Source organism: Cervus elaphus, chromosome 19, assembly GCF_910594005.1.
Source record: "Cervus elaphus chromosome 19, mCerEla1.1, whole genome shotgun sequence".
Taxonomy (NCBI): domain Eukaryota; kingdom Metazoa; phylum Chordata; class Mammalia; order Artiodactyla; family Cervidae; genus Cervus; species Cervus elaphus.
In genome coordinates this window covers 22,998,165-23,015,074 of record NC_057833.1, presented here as the reverse complement: position 1 = coordinate 23,015,074, position 16,910 = coordinate 22,998,165, and the positions used below count along the sequence as shown (strand labels likewise).

Sequence of the window (16,910 nt, the reverse complement as noted above, 5' to 3'; positions counted from 1 at the left end):
CCTGTTCCTCACAATAGAGAAGTAGTCATAATTCATTCGACTTAATTCATACTCAAATGAATTATGACAGCGCTAAGATGGCCTACTATCTCTAGCCACGAAAGATAAGCTCTTCAGAAAGATTAGAGAACCAGACAATGCTGACGATACAGTGTTAGATGACAGAAGATAAAAGCTGTATATATCAAGGTTTCTCACATGGGAAACACTGGTGAGATTCTCCATGCAGCTCAGACACTCAGCTGATCCCTGAGCATCAGTGTTATTGACGGGAGCGAGCTGTTGTGATCAGACAGCCTTGATGGTAGGGGACGGGAAGATGACCAGCAGTGGTACACACAGAATTATTCCAATATTGGGCAAACAGGAAAAACACGAACATACACAGATCAGAGCTAATTAACGCCAGGCAACCTGTGATTGGTAAGGTCATGGCCTTGTAGACCAACACTTCTCAAGCGTGAATGTGGATGGTGTGAAATGTGTGGATGAAATGTGGGTTATGTGAATGTGGATTATGGTTCACTATGTCTGGGGTGGGGCTGAAGTTCTGGACTTCTAACAAGCTCCCAATGTGGCTGGTCCACAGGCCACACAGGGACAAGCTAGCCTGCAGACTGCACTTCCTGGAGGGACAGATCCGAGCCAGGCTTGCAGGAACTAGGTGAGTATATGGGTGTGAGTTTACTTTTTTGGAATCTTCTATGCTTGCTAGGTTTTCCACAATGAAAATTCATTGCTTTTGTAATCAGAAAGAAAACCTTTTACTATTCAAAACCTTTGACTCACACCACTAACAATAAACGCTGGGAAGGGTGTGGAAAAAAGAAAACCCTCCTAGGCTGTCCTTAAGAATGTAAATTGGCACAGCCATTATGGAAAACAGCATGGAGTGACCTGAAAAAACTAAAAACAGACCTACCACAGGATCCAGCCATCCCACTCCTGGACAAAACTTTAATTCAAACACTGGTGGCTCGGTGGTAAAGAATCTACAAGCCAACGCAGGAGACGTGGTTTTTTAATCCCTGATCCAGAAAGATCCTACATGCTGTGCTAAGCCTGTACGCCACGACCATTCAGCCTGTGCCCTGCAGCCCAGGAGTCACAACTAATGAAGCCCACACACCCCAGAGCCTGTGCTCCGCATCAAGAGAAGCCGCCACAAGGAGAAGCCCTCACACCAGAACTAGAGAAAGGCCCCCGCTCGCCACAACTAGAGAAAAGCCCAGGCAGCAGTGAAGACCCAGCACAGCCAAAACTAAATAATTAAAACAAGATACATGTACCCCAGTGTTCAGAGGGGCACTGTTTAGAACAGCCAAGACATGGAAGCAACCTAAATGTCCAACAACAAGTGAATGGATAAAGATGTGGTCTACATATAAAATGGAGTATTACTCAGTCATAAAAAGAATAAAATAATGCCATTTGCAGCAACATGGATGGATCTAGAGATTAACATATTAAATGAAATAAGTCAGACAAAAACAAATACCATATGGTATCACTTATATGTGGAAGCTAAAATATGACACAAATGAACTTATCTAAGAAGCAGAAACAGACTCACTGCCAAGGGGAAGGAGAGGAGGGGAGCAATGGATTCAAAGATTAGAATTAACAGGTGCAAACTAGTATATACAGGATGTATAAACAAGGTTCTACTATATAACACAAGGAACTACACCCAACATCCTATAATAAACCATAATGGAAAAGAATAAGAAAAAGAAATTATATATATATAACTGAATCACTGTGTTGTACACCTGAATCTAACACAACATTGTAAATTATATGTCAGCAAAATAAAAAACAAGAAAACCTTCGACTTACTAATCATTCTTGTAAAAATCCATCCCAGGTAATTCCCCGATGGTCCAGTGGTTAGGACTCTGAATATCCACTGCAAGGGGCCCAGGTTCAATCCCTGGTGTGGGAACTAAGATCCCACAAGCAAAAAAAAAGAAAGAAATCCATCCCAAATAACAGGAAGTGAAACTGAAGGGTAAAAATGCTGTTTCTACTCACAATACTGCTGACACCAAATATGTGGGTTTTTGCACACCGAGCAATTCTGACACTAACTACCCAGCGTGAGGACAGAGATCACTCCTGTGGACTGAGGGCTCAGTCCCATAAGACTGCTCTCCTCTTCAGATGGCAGCTCAAAGTCCCTGGTTCTCACCTGTACCTTCTACCAAGTGCTTATAAATCAGCGGTTCCCATGACCCCCTCCTCTGGCTCGATAATCTGCTTCAGTGGCTCACAGAATTTAGGGAAACACTTTACTTACAATTACTGGTTGACTACAAATGATACAACTCAGGAACAGCCAAAGCGAAGAGACGCACAGGGCAAGGTACGGGGAAGGGGCACCAAGCCTCCCTGCCCCCTCTGGACACATGATCCTCCCAACACTTTGATGGGTTCGCCAACTCAGGAGTTCTCCAAACCCCTTTGCTTAGGGGTTTTATGGAGATTCCATTACACATGTACGACTGATTAAATCACTGGCCAGGGGTGACTGAATGCAATTCTCCAGCACCTCTTCCCTTCTGGGGGTGGGGAACAGGGGCTGAACATTCCAACCCTGTAATCACATGCTCGGTTCCTCCAGCAACTAGCCCCCAGATCAACCCCCAGTCTCAGCAATCAGCTCATTACATAAACTCAGGTGTGGTAGAAAGGGGCTTATAAAGACTAACAAAAGATGCTTCTCTCCTCAAGAGCCCAGGAGCCACGGAGGTAGAACAACTATATTTACTTCTTACAGCACAGAATCAAAGGTTTACATACATTCAACTTAGAATGATTCACAACATTAAAAAATGAGCAAACACTTAGCTCTCTAATATTAAGAGAATGGCTTAAAAAGGCTAAAATAGCATGCAGTTATTATAAATAATAGGAAAGACATGGAAAGAATGCTGTAACAAATATTAGTCTTGGTGTGACAGCTCTTAAAATGCTAACATAAAATGAATGTTTATAAAGTGTTACAATTTATTAAAGTTATTTTAAAAAACAAAGGCAAGGGGCTTCCCTGGTGGTCCAGTGGCTAGGACTCTGCACTCCCAATGAAGGGGGCCCGGCGGTTTGATCCCTGATCAGGGAACTAGGTCTCACAAGCTGCAACTAAGGCCCAGGGCAGTCAAATAAATTTTTAAAGAAAAGAAAAACAAACAAAGGCAAAACAAAACTGCAGGGAAATATGTCAAAATGATAATGTCTTTGGGTCCTTGGATAGTTGGGTCACAGAGGATTTTTTTCCCTTCAACTTTTCAGAATAAAGCTGAATGGAGGAAAGGGTACCAACTGGGGTGGGTGGGGGGAGATGGCAGGGGCTGGGGGGGACCCTCTCCAGAGCGTGAGAAGGGAGCAGCTCTGTGGCCACCAGCTGGGGTGGGGAGGGCGGTGGAGGTGCAGGCCCTTCAGTATCCCCTGAACAACTGGTTGGGGGCAGAGGAGCGGAAAGGCAACGGTTTCATGAAGGTCTAGACCCCGGCAGGAGAGGAAAGCCCCTCCTCCTCCCCCCAGAGCCTGCCGGCACTTCCAAGAATGGGTCTGGGCAGGAGCTGTCGACAGGGAGACCTCTGCCTCCTCTGCTTGCAGGGGACTCTGAAGGGACTGGCTACCTTCCTGGACACAAAGGATGTTTTCAGCTCCCCGGGAGCACTTCAGTTCTCCACCTCTCCCTTCCCGACCCCAGGATGTCACCACTCCCTAGGATTCCTTAAGTGCACAAAGAATATGAATTCGGTGACCTTCTCTGATAAAGTAAAACTTTAGCCCAGTCCTCTGTTCCCATCTCTGGCCTAAACTTCAGTTCCCTCATGTATGTCTCCTGAGAGCAAAAGGTAACAGAAACAAATGCAAACAAATAACCCCATACCACTGGTCAAAGACCAAATTAGACAGCCCTTTTAAAACTACAAAATGCTCTGTAAATACAGATTAACAGCATCTCTTTCTCCAGGTTAAAAGTAAACCTGCCAGGGTGCTTGGTCTTTTGATTTCACCACAAAAGGGCAAGTCAGACACAGTACTTCACTGGGCCTGGGTCAAGATTTCATCACATTTCTGTCAGTTCCTCGAAAAACATTCCCCTGAGTGCGCTTCCCCAGCTGACAGACGAGGTACTGGACAGAACTCAGGTGTCTGTGAGCCCTGCCCGGCCTGCTCCTCCTCAGTGAGGGGGGAGCCAGGGGACTCCTCTCCTTTCCAGAATTGGAGAGCATTTAATTCCCAAACAATAGGGCTTTGGCCCTGGGTCCTGGTCCTGTTCTCATCATCAGTTCCAAGGCTGCTGCTCCACTCCACCAAAGCTCTGTTGACATCTGTCACGGAGAACGTTTCCCAAGGCCACGAGGCAGGCCAGGCTCCCTCTGGAAACAGGGAGGTTAGAGCTGGAACTCGTTCCTACCCTGCGGCCTGCCTTCGAACATTCTGGGGGAAATCCCCCATGTAAAGGCAAAAGCAAAGAAGACAGGGCTCCAACGGCACCAACAGTCAACCTCACCCTCGCAGCCCCATGAGATGCGCATTATGAGTACCAACATTTTACACAGAAGAAGGCTGAAGGGCGGAGTGGTTAAAAAAAACAGAACAGGTCAAGGTCACACAGGGAGGTGGTGGGAGAGGCAGAAAGACATCAGCGACCTGGCAAGAGTACACACTCAGGGGCGCCACGCCTCACCTCACCTGTTTGCTCTGGTTGGCCAGGGAGTAGAAATCACCTTTCTGAGGACACACCCACGCACCTGAATCCCAGAGCTCTCCAGAAAGGATGTGATCAACCCACTGGCCTCTAACCGCTTCTTTCAACCACACGAGGCAGCAACCCCCCGTCCCATGTTTCTTCTCACACTGGGGCATGCACACACCTAGGCTGACAGCTCTAGCGACAAAGGTCTCAAAACAAACATCACCTGCCTTTTCTTCAAAAACCACTCCAAAGAAAAAAAACAAAACCATTCCACAAGGTTCCATCTGCATTTCCTCTTTACAGTCACATTTCCGCCTCACCCACCACACCCCCGTCCACACACCCACACCTTCCCACAGCCACACACAGTGAGTTCAGGGGAAGGAAACCAAGATATAAATCAAACTCCAAATGTAGACAGAGGGGAGAATACCCATCCCTTGACCCTACAGGCCACCCTTGGGCGCCTCGGTTCCTCCTGCCTGTGGAGCTTTCAGACCTGTCACCAGCTGGAGGGGGTGGGCACAGTATGGGGAAGTGAGTACCTTCTGGGACCCCTCAGAGCAGCCACAAAGAGCCAGCGCACAAGTTCAGAGTCCCTGTGGATGCCAAAGTCAGGCTGCTTAAAGAGGGAGGGCTTCTTCGTGGCCCACCTCCGCAGAGTGCCCAAGACCCATCTTCCCACCCACAAAGAGCCAGTGGTTTGGAATTTTGGAGGCATTTCTCTTTTCCTCATATGTTCTCCATTTCTACTGTACTGTAGGGGTAGTAAACTATTCTGTGTAAATGAGTAACGCAGACAGGATGTGAGGAAAGTGATGACATCCCTTGGATTTTCTGTCACAGGATTGCTGCAGACTAAACACAAGAGTCTTCACTCTCTCCAAGGAATATGCTCTTTCCCTTTTCTTGGGGCAAAGAGCCCTCAAGCTGTCTTTGGTTACTCCGTGTGAAGTAGATGCACACATAGGGAGACCTCTTACGTTAAGAACAGTGGGGCAAAAAAAAAAAAAAAAAGAACAGTGGGGCAAGTGCCATGGTCCCCTGCCTCAAGGATGGGGCCACTGTAAGGAGTGGTGGAGACCAGGGGCAACTGGGGTACACCACCTTTTCCAGAAGGCTGCCCCACTACTGCCTCTGGGAGTTTTGGGGGCAGAATACTTGAAATCTCTCAATTGTCGATGTTAGCTCAGCTTCATTTTTTTTCCCCCAAACTCTGCGCTGGACTGATAAAACATCTCAATGGGCACATGCCCCCAGTTTTAACCAGTGTGGCACAAAAAAAACAGCTTGCCCAAGACTGGATGTGAGGGAACTCTAGCGGAGAATGGATATATGTATATGTAAGGCTGAGTTACTTTGCTATGCACCTGAAACCATCACAACACTGTTAATGGGCTGTACTCCAACATAAAACAGAAAGTTAAAAAAAAAAAACTAATCAACCAACTTTCTAGAGATGGAAGCTTTGCTGTTTGCTAGAGTTTGGACCAGCACAGAGGCTGGAAATAATGTAATCTCTAAGATCCAGCCGATCAAAGTTTGAATCCTGGCTCTCAGCTGCCAGATCTCAAGTGAACTACTAACCCCTCTTAGCTACAATCTCATCTGCAAAATGGGTTGAAAATATCCAATTAAAGAGCTTTGTGAGAATTAAAAACACATGTGTGAAGACGACTTGAACTCCTAACGAATATTAAATTTCCTTCCCCCATATCGCCAAAGAAACCACCTGGCAAGCCATCCCTTCTTTAGGTTTTCAACGTTCTCATCTGTTACAGATGAAAATAATCCTCCAGCACGGCTGCTCCTCCTTACAGAATGGGGTGAAGTGATGGAGATGAGAGGAGAGTGCTTACAAATTAGAAGATGATTACTGACTAGATTGCCAACACCCTTCTCTCTCATTTCTAGTCCAATAAAGCGGTGTGTAATTTGCTTTTCAGTGTGTTTATACCCTTTTATAACACTAGGCAAGGAGAAGATGGTGTCACATTTGTGGTAATTCCTTAAAATGGCTATTAGCAATCAGCTCTCCAGAACCCAAACCCACCATCCTCTCACCAAGGAGAGCAGTTAGGTCACTCCCTGGTCACAGGGAGTGGCGAGTTTCTCTTCTCTCTCCCGGCTCTTGTTTCAGAGAATTGAGGTAGAAAATAAAAGCTACTTAACAGTTGCATTGTTCTTTTATTTACACAAAGAAAACCAAATCACAAGCTAAGCAATTCCGCTTAAGGACCATCATGAATTCACTCCGATATTTTCCAACAGTAAGGGGATTTCATTTTCTCATGCACTACATGGAAACTAGGAGGTGCTCTGGCATTTCCTCAACAGAACCTGACTTAAAGCATCTTTACAACTTTCATCCTAGTGAATCTATATGGGCAAGGCCTATGCTGAGGGATTCATCTAACACTTCAAGTTTCAGCTATCACAGATTTAACTTACTTGACCTTTTTCTCTTAAAAGAAAGGAGGCATTAAAGTCAGTTCCACAGAAGCTACTGAGAAATGTGGGTTTATCTTTGAGGACTATGCCTCCCTTTCCTCCACTTTAATAGCTCCCTTGTACTTTTCCAAATTACTAATCAGGCATGACAGAATGAGTAGGAATTATAGGAGAAATCCAGCGGGGGTAAAAATAAGCAAGTTGGGTGAATGTATCGATATGACTTCCCACGTCCCTCCTCTTGAAAACAGGCTTCTTGGAAAAGAAAGTGCAGAAATTTTAGAAACCAGTTTCTTGCTAAGTATTTACACTTCATGATACCTAAAGCAAACAAGGTGAGAACAGGAAGAAAGGATACACACACAGATAGGATCTCTTTCAGGTAACAGGTAAATCTCCACTCACTTTTGTTTTCATAATGTTGACTTTCTATTGATGTATCTAGTGCTTCCAGAAGTGTACACAAACCCTAAGTGTGTATGATTTTATTCACTACTCTGAGCTCTGTTTTTTTGTTGTTGTTGAGCGTTAACTTGGAAAGGATTTGGGCAGTTCAGAAAAACTGCTAACACATTTTACACAACCTGTCCGTTTGGAGGCAGCTCAACCCCCAGGCTTGCTAATACTCTTTGTATAAAAAAAAAAAAAAAGGCTGACCCAGCATCCACCTGCATCAGCTTGATCCTCCCAGCTTTGTCACACTCAGCAAATAGGGTAGGCGTCACAGCAAAACAAAGCGGCACCCCCAGAGGAAGAAAAAGACTTGTTGAGTGGAGAGACAGCCTTTACACCAAGTTAACAGTGAACATTTGTGGAAGGCTTTGAATCTAGAATCAACCAGTGTTACCCTCCAAATCTGTCTTACACACACACACACACACACACACACCCCTCGCCTTTACACCAAGTTAACAGTGAACATTTGTGGAAGGCTTTGAATCTAGAATCAACCAGTGTTACCCTCCAAATCTGTCTTACACACACACACACCTCGCCTTTACACCAAGTTAACAGTGAACATTTGTGGAAGGCTTTGAATCTAGAATCAACCAGTGTTACCCTCCAAATCTGTCTTACACACACACACACCTCGCCTTTACACCAAGTTAACAGTGAACATTTGTGGAAGGCTTTGAATCTAGAATCAACCAGTGTTACCCTCCAAGTCTGTCTTACACACACACACACACACACACACACACCACACACACACACACCTCCACAGGTGGTGTTACTTTTCAAGGAAAATGCCATAAAAAAGTAGAGTCAGCAGTACAAAGCAGTCCCTACCCCAATACCCTTCATCCAGCTTCAACTATTAACAATTCATGTCCACCCTCCATCTTGTTCCCCTTCACTTCTCCACTGGCAGCCCTCCCCCAAACTGGATTATTTTGCAGCAAATCCTGAACCTGTATTTCAAATTTAGAATGTATTTCTAACAGCAAGGATTTTTTTAGAAACTGTAATCGGTATACCATTACCTAAAGCAACTAAACAAAACTAATATTCTTCATACTACAAAATAATGAGTACAAATTTCCCCTATTGGCACAATTAAACTTTTTTCCATCAAATAAGCACCCACCAAGGTTTACACCTCTCATTGCCCTCTTGTCTTTTAAATAGCTTTTAAACCACAGGTTCCCCTGGCCCAACGATTCTCACAGCTGAGAGGCTGCTCCTCACCTGCAATTCCCAATAATTCAATTCTAGAGATACCACAAGGACAGCCCAGTCTTAGAGGCTGTCAAGGAAAAAAAAAAATGCATATGTTAATTAGTATTTTTGTCATTGAAGAAGCTTAAGAATAATCTGAAAAGCACACGTGAAATGATTTGAATTTATGCCGTTAGCAATTCTGAGGTCCAAACACTCATTCCTAAGTCCTTTGCAATTCTAGTCTCTCTGGGTTTATCTCTGGGGTTTGAGCAACACTCTTCCCCCCAACCCCGCCCTTACCTGAGTCATTTGCACAGCAAAGCAATAATGGGGTGAACCCAGCGTGTTTCCTCCCGGCTGGACCTTCCTCCGCGGGCCACGTCCTTGAGGCCGCCTCCGGAATGCAGTGGGCGGGCCCTGCTGCCACCTGCCCCGGTGAGAAACGGAGCTTCACTGAGACTGCAAATTCCGGAGGGTTATTGAGAGAATTTTGAGCCATCTATGGCCGTCACGGATGAACCAACCAGAACACCACGGTCTCTGGGAACAAACAGCCTGAAAAGTCCTCGGGCTTAACCACAGTGTCCGGGGCTCGCGGGGTACCGTCCCCAGCGCCCGGGGGCCAGGAGACTGGACGCCCAACGAAGTCCGCCCCAACGAACACACGAGGGCGTGCGCGACTATACGCCCACCTGTGTGTGCCAGGAAGGAAAGTCACTCTACTGCTAAAACATCAACTGTTTCATAATGTTTACGTTTTCTCCTCGGCGAAGGGGGTGCGGAGCGTCTGGGTGTGAGTATACGACCAACCCAGACCACCGGTTCCATGCCCGCACCCCAGTCCCGGAGCCCCAAACCCGGGACCGACCCCAGGCGCGAAGACTACGACCACCCCTCCGCCGGACGGGTCAGGCTCGGGCGTCCTCGGCTTTCAGTTCAGGGCCCCCATCCTCTCCAAGGACTAGACAAGCCCAGCCTCTGAATCCCGGGGAAAGAAATTCCTCTCCCTCCCCGAAGCGCAGAGCGCCGCCGGGGAAGCCGGGAGCGACGCGGTGCCGCCGGCGCCCCGGAATCCCCGGTGGGGAAGCGGCGGCGAGACGCCGGGCGCCGATTCCCGCAACTCACCCGATGCGCGGCGACTCCCGGCTCGCGCTCCCGCGTCCGAGGCGCTGGCGCCGGACCAGACCCGCGACGAGGTCGCCGTCTGGACACCTGCCGCGCCCGGCCCCAGGTGACCAGGGACAGGTGGGGGCAGCGAGCACCGCCCGCCGTACCAGCAATAAGCCCGCGGTCGCTCCGCAAACCGCTACCAGGAAGTGCGGACGCAGCCCTTCGAGCGCGCACGCCCCGTCGCGACCCCGGCGGGAGACCGGCCCGAGAGCGCCGCCTGCGGGCGGGGCGGCGAGAGGCGTGCGAGGCCAGCCACCTCGACCGGCGGGAGAGGGGCTGGGGTCGGCGCTGGCACGGCGGATGCCCCAAGGGTGTGGGGTGGAAGATGAGACCCCCTTTTGAGTGCCGGTCCTTCAGACCCCTCTACCCCTGCCCAAGGAGCTCCCATGTCCTCAGCAGGATGGGCACGCGGCCACTATCAGTTTCCTCCAGATGAGGGTATGCACAGGGTGACTGAACTTCATGCAAACAAACGTATATGAATCCACATTTTAAAGTAAAACTGCAAATTGCATATTTGCAAGTAGTACCTTTTTATTGCATTACCTTTTTCTCTGTCAACATTACTAATTTGTTATATTTATTCAACAAAATATTTGTTGGGTACCCACGACTTGCCAATCCTTTAAACAGAATGGGAATTTAATATAATTAGATTATATTAAATTATATAATATATAGGATATTATATGAAATTCCTATCCTTTAAAATACATAGTGCTTAGGACTCTGTGCTTCCACGGAGAAGCACAGGTTGGATCTCTGGTGAGAGAAGGAAGTGTCACATGCAGCCAGTAAGAACAAAAAAGAAAGAAAGAAAACCACAATTTTCTCCTCATGCTTTTCCTGAAGAGCCTTGAACAAGGGGAGTGGCCTGGGCCTTTCTTAACCTCCCAGACTTTACTGGTCTTACAAGGAACTTAGCAACGGCCTGCCCAAAGGTGCAGTAAGAACTGAACTGTGACAGAATAAGTGTGGGCTCCTGGGGGCTCGGAGGAGCAGCTTGACCCAAACTGGGGAGGTCAGAGACGAATTTCTGGAGAAGGGGAGAGGTGTGCTGAGTCCTGAAGGACTACAGGGTTCACCAGAATTGAAGTATTTCAGCCAACATTCCACCCTGAGCAAACTCAGAAGCCAAAAGCTGGCCAGAGAGGGCATGTTCTGATAGAGGAATAGCAAATGGGTCAGGATAGCTGAGAAGAAGAGGATGTGAACCGAGTTAGAGCAGGGGTGTGGGGGCCAGATCATGCTCCTATCAAACATAACAGCCTCTATCTATCGAGTGTATAGTATAAAACAGGAACTGGACATGCCTCACTTCAAACTACATGATATAGGGTTATTGCTGCTAAGTCACTTCAGTCATGTCCGACTTTGTGCGACCCCATAGACAGCAGCCCACCAGGCTCCCCCGTCCCTGGGATTCTCCAGGCAAGAATACTGGAGTGGGTTGCCATTTCCTTCTCCAATGCATGAAAGTGAAAAGTGAAAGTGAAGTCGCTCAGTCCTGTCTGACTCTTAGCGACCCCATGGACTGCAGCCCAACAGGTTCCTCCGTCTATGGGATTTCCCAGGCAAGAGTACTGGAGTGGGGTGCCATTGCCTTCTTCGATAGGGTTATTACTCCCCTTTAAAGGAGACAAAAACAAGGTCTAGGATGGTGAGGTGTTTTGCTAGTGGCACAGCTGGGAGGAGGTGACCCTCAGGAGCTAGCCTGCGTTCCTAATGATACTTTCCAGGTTAATCCAAGAGGCTGAATTATCTTCAAACGTTCTCAGCATCCTCAAGTATCCCCAGATGCCCACTGCTGTCTCCCCATTCCAAAGCCTGTATCAACAACTGCCCTCAGATCCCCTCCTGTCGAGAACGGATTCCAGAGCATGTGGCTGTGCACACCAGACTCTTTCCCAAAGGAAACTGGGTTTCAGGGACCAGTGGAGGGACTGGGGCAGAGCCCTTTCCTGTTCCCTAACAGCCATTCTCTCCTTCTTCCATAATAATAGAATTGAAGCTGAGCCCAGAGATGCTTAGGACAAAGGCTACATTTCCCTTCCTCCCTTGCGGCAAAATACACCAACAGTGGTGCCAAGGGCCCCTATTATCCACTTAACCCAGCAGAACTTCTGAGGCAGCTGTTTCTCCCCAGTATCTGTCAGTTTTTTTTTTTCATGGGTCAGACACTGCTTACTGCCTCCTCAATATCCATTCCCCCCTTTTTCCTTTCTAAGAGAACTCAGATTTTGTTCCAGAAGGCAATGTGCGGAGCTGAAATGCCCACCTTCCCAGAAGGCCTTGCAGGGCAGCCACACGACTCGATTCCTGTCAGTGGGGTGGAGAGGGAAGGTATCCAGAGATTCCTGAGAAGGATTTTGCTTTCCTGAAGTGGACACCACCACTTTTTTCCTTCTGTTTCATTCTGGCTGTGAGGTTGCTGTGAGCTTGGAAGGTGAGCAACCGTCTTACGACCACAGGACAACACACAAGTCAAAAGGAGGAACCGCACCTACTGCAGACTGCCAAGTGCCAGCCTTATCTCGTGAGAAAAATAATCCCTTTCCTTTTTTAAAGCACTCTTGGTCTGTTGCAAGCCAATGGATATACTATTCTTTTCAAAGAAAAGTCTCAGAAATCAGTCTAGTCAACCCTACCTAAAACAGTGTGATAGCAGAAAGAGGGTGGGATTTGGCATGAGACAAATCTATGAATTTCATCTCTTCCATTTAGTTAGCTAATGACCTTGGCAATTTTGTAAAATTAGATTACTTACTGTAAAATTAGAAATTGTCTTTAGAATACAAAGCACAGTGCTTCCTGGCACGTGGTGAGTGATTAATAAATGATCAGTTTAGAGCCTCCACTAAGTGGATGCCTGGCCAATATGTAGATTCAGAATCACGTATCCACTTACTATTCAGAATCCACGTATCCACTATTGTCACTCCTTAGACAAATCTTTTGTCTATTCAGATCTTAGATGCTTGTAATAGCAAAGTCAGTCTTAAAGTTTCAGTAAAAACCAGCCCTTGCCTAGCATCTTGCTTCCTCATTTCCTAGAAAATATACACTCTACCAAAATTTTTTAAAAGGAAAAGAAGCACAGACTTTGTAGTGTCCAACCATGAATTATTGGTATACTAATTTAGCAAGTACACCTGTATATTTCTGTTTAGCTCTCTCTCTTTTTAAAAATAAGAACATCTAATTTCAATGCTTCTAGGTTTGTATTTTTAATTACCAAACAAGATGTTTTAATAGTCCAAAAACATGCTTTTGTTGAAACTGCAACATATTCTTCTATGCTGAAGTTGAATAATATTAAAAATTAGTATTGTTCACTTTGGCTTTTCATTTTAAAAATAATACATTCTTTCTATCACTACAGAAGTTGCTAAGTTAAAAAAAAAGATGTACCATAATTTATTTAACCTGTATTGACTATGCCAAAGCCTCTGACTGTGGATCACAATAAACTGTGGAAAATTCTGAAAGAGATGCGAATACCAGACCACCTGACCAGCCTCTTGAGAAATCTGTATGCAGGTCAGGAAGCAACAGTTAGAACTGGACATGGAACAACACACTGATTCCAAATAGGAAAAGGAGTACGTCAAGGCTGTATATTGTCACTCTACTTATTTAACTTATATGCAGAGTACATCATGAGAAATGCTGGGTTGGAGAAAGCACAAGCTGGAACCAAGATTGCTGGGAGAACTATTAATAACCTCAGATATCAGATGACACCACCCTTATGGTAGAAAGTGAAGAAGAGTCTCTTGATGAAAGTGAAAGAGGAGAGTGAAAAAGTTGGCTTAAAGCTCAACATTCAGAAAACTAAGATCATGGCATCCGGTCCCATCACTTCATCGCAAATAGATGGGCAAACAGTGGAAACAGTGGCTGACTTTATTTTTCTGGGCTCCAAAATCACTGTAGATGGTGATTGCAGCCATGGAATTAAAAGATGCTTACTCCTTGGAAGGAAAGTTATGACCAACCTAGACAGAATATTAAAAAGCAGAGACATTACTTTGCCAACAAAGGTTCATCTAGTCAAGGCTATGGTTTTTCCAGTGGTCATGTATGGATGTGAGAGTTGGACTATAAAGAAAGCTGAGCGCTTTTTGAACTTCGGTGTTGGAGAAGACTCTTGAGAGTCTTGGACTGCAAGGAGATCCAACCAGTCCATCCTAAAGGAGATCAGCTCTGGGTGTTCACTGGAAGGACTGATGTTGAAGCTGAAACTCTAATACTTTGGCCACCTCATGCAAAGAGTTGACTCATTTGAAAAGACCCTGATGCTGGGAAAGATTGAGGGCAGGAGGAGAAGGGGACAACAGAGGATGAGATGGTTAGATGGCATCACCAACTCAATGGACATGGGTTTGGGTAAACTCCGGGAGTTGGTGATGAACAGGGAGGCCTGGTGTGCTGCAGTTCATGGGGTCACAAAGAGTCAGACACGACTGAACGACTGAACTGAACTGAACTATTAATGGACACTTAGGTCATCTCTAGTTTATCTCACTTACAAACAACATTGCCTTGAACATCTTTGTCCCTACACTTTTGCCCATTTGTGTAATCTGACCACATCTCCCCACTTTACTGCTTCCTTTCCAGGTTCAAGACACCATCCATCTCTTGATTGGATTATTGGAATAGCCTCCTGAATGGTTCCCTATTTTTGTCCTTGTCCTTTTTGTCCTCCAGCAACCCAGCAGCTGGAACAATCTTCTTCTTCTTCTTTTTTTTTTTTTTTCGGCCATGCTGCACAGTTTTCAGGACCTTATTTCCCCCATCAGGGATCAAACCCTGGCTCTGAGTAGTGAAAGCACAGAGTCTTAACCGCCGGATCACCAAGGAATTACCTGGACTAGTTATTTTAGAATGTAGGTCAGATAATGTCCCTCTCTGGTGAAAACTTTCCAGTGGCTTCCCTTTCATTCAAACTCCTTACAATAGTCTGTAGAGCTCCATGGGGCCCCCCTTTGCCATTACCTCTCTGTATCATCTCCTTCCACACTCCCTTCTCTGCTCCAACCAGCGCACAAGGTTCTCTGGTGGTTCATTTGAATATGCCAGGTAGACATCTGCCTCAGAGTCTTTACACTTGCTATCTCTTTTTAGAACTCTTGGAACTCTCTTCTTCCAAATAACACATGACTTAATCTTTCACTTTTTTCAGGTCTTAACCTAGTTTTGTTTTTAATGGTCAACACATGGGGAGGTTAACATGGCCAGCCATCTCGTTCTAAGCATTTTGCATGTATTACTTCATTTAATCATTACCACCACCCTAAATCTTATGATCTCCATTATATAGATGAGGAACCTGAGGCACAGAGAGATGGAAGAATTTGCCCAAGACACACAGGTTGTAAAGAAGAGAACCAGGATTTGAGTACTCAGAGCCACTATACTTTGTCATACTAGTGGTAAATGGAGACCGTCTCAGGAACTGCTAACATCCTTTCTACCCAATAACTTTGATCAAGATCTGAAGAGCCACATTTCTTCATCTTCATGGGTTTTGAAGGTTGCAGTTATTTTCATGCTTGTATAGATGGCCTTGTCCAAGCTTTTTATCATTGTTGATTTCTCTCATTCATTTCAGCAGATTTCCTGGAGAAGCTCAGCATGTACACAGTGTACTTCAACTTTACCAGAAATGTTTAGTAGCATTGTTTTCAAGAAAACCACAAAGTAGCTATTGACTCCCTTACCCTGTTCAGTTGCTAAGTCATGTCTGACCCTTTGCCATCCCATGGACTGCAGGACACCAGGCTTCCTTATCCTCCACTATCTCCCAGAGTTTGCAAGTTGATGGTGATATAAGTGAAACAGATTAGCTGTGAGCTCATCATTGTTGAAGTGGGATGATGGATACATGAGGGTTATTAGATTATTCCGTCTACTGTGGTATATGACTGAAATTAATTTACCCTAAGAATTTTTCCCTTTAAAATACTATAAATTTTCTTCCGGTCAGAACCCACCTATAGGAGATAAGCAGACAAGATAGTGTACAATGAAGGAAACAATGCAAAACTGTCAATTTGGCTGAGAAGATAGCCTAAGATCATGACAGGCAGTCGCTTCAGCACTTGAAAGATTCCTGTTTATGTTTTTTATAGGAAAGCTTTGGTACAAAGTCCAAATTCAGTAGCTAGTGCCTTGGGCCAACAGAAGCTGACCTTATCAGTAACAGGGTTTTCAACAGCTGCTGTTTTCCCATGAAAGTTTGCACACATTGCTTCTGAAACCAGAACACCAAGTATAAAGCACTGATGAATTGGAAAGTGTTTTTTTTTTTTAAACATGCGTATTTTATTTTATTTTCATTTATTTTTATTAGTTGGAGGCTAATTACTTCACAACATTGCAGTGGGTTTTGTCATACATTGACATGAATCAGCCATGGAGTTACATGTATTCCCCATCCCGATCCCCCCTCCCACCTCTCTCTCCACCCGATTCCTCTGGGTCTTCCCAGTGCACCAGGCCCGAGCACTTGTCTCATGCATCCCACCTGGGCTGGTGACCTGTTTCACCATAGATAATATACATGCTGTTCTCTCGAAACATCCCACCCTTGCCTTCTCCCACAGAGTCCCAAAGTCTGTTCTGTACATCTGTGTCTCTTTTTCTGTTTTGCGTATCGGGTTATCATTACCATCTTTCTAAATTCCATATATATGTGTTAGTATGCTGTAATGTTCTTTATCTTTCTGACTTACTTCACTCTGTATAATGGGCTCCAGTTTCATCCATCTCATTAGAACTGATTCAAATGAATTCTTTTTAATGGCTGAATAATATTCCATGGTGTATATGTACCACAGCTTCCTTATCCATTTGTCTGCTGATGGGCATCTAGGTTGCTTCCATGTCCTGGCTATTATAAACAGTGCTG

The 16,910-nt window shown here is 45.6% G+C and overlaps 1 protein-coding gene across 1 annotated transcript in view; it reads right to left on the bottom strand.

Moving 5' to 3' along the window:
• The window catches only part of GPR160 (G protein-coupled receptor 160), a 53,062-nt gene extending 42,893 nt beyond the window's left edge, over window positions 1-10,169 (bottom strand). Inside the window, exons 1-2 of the mRNA XM_043875430.1 lie at window positions 9,950-10,169; window positions 9,125-9,251 (exon numbers count right to left, since the gene is read on the bottom strand). The gene's annotated coding sequence lies outside the window, so the exon portion shown is untranslated. The remainder of the gene's footprint in view (window positions 1-9,124; window positions 9,252-9,949) is intronic.
• Window positions 10,170-16,910: the final 6,741 nt, after the last annotated feature.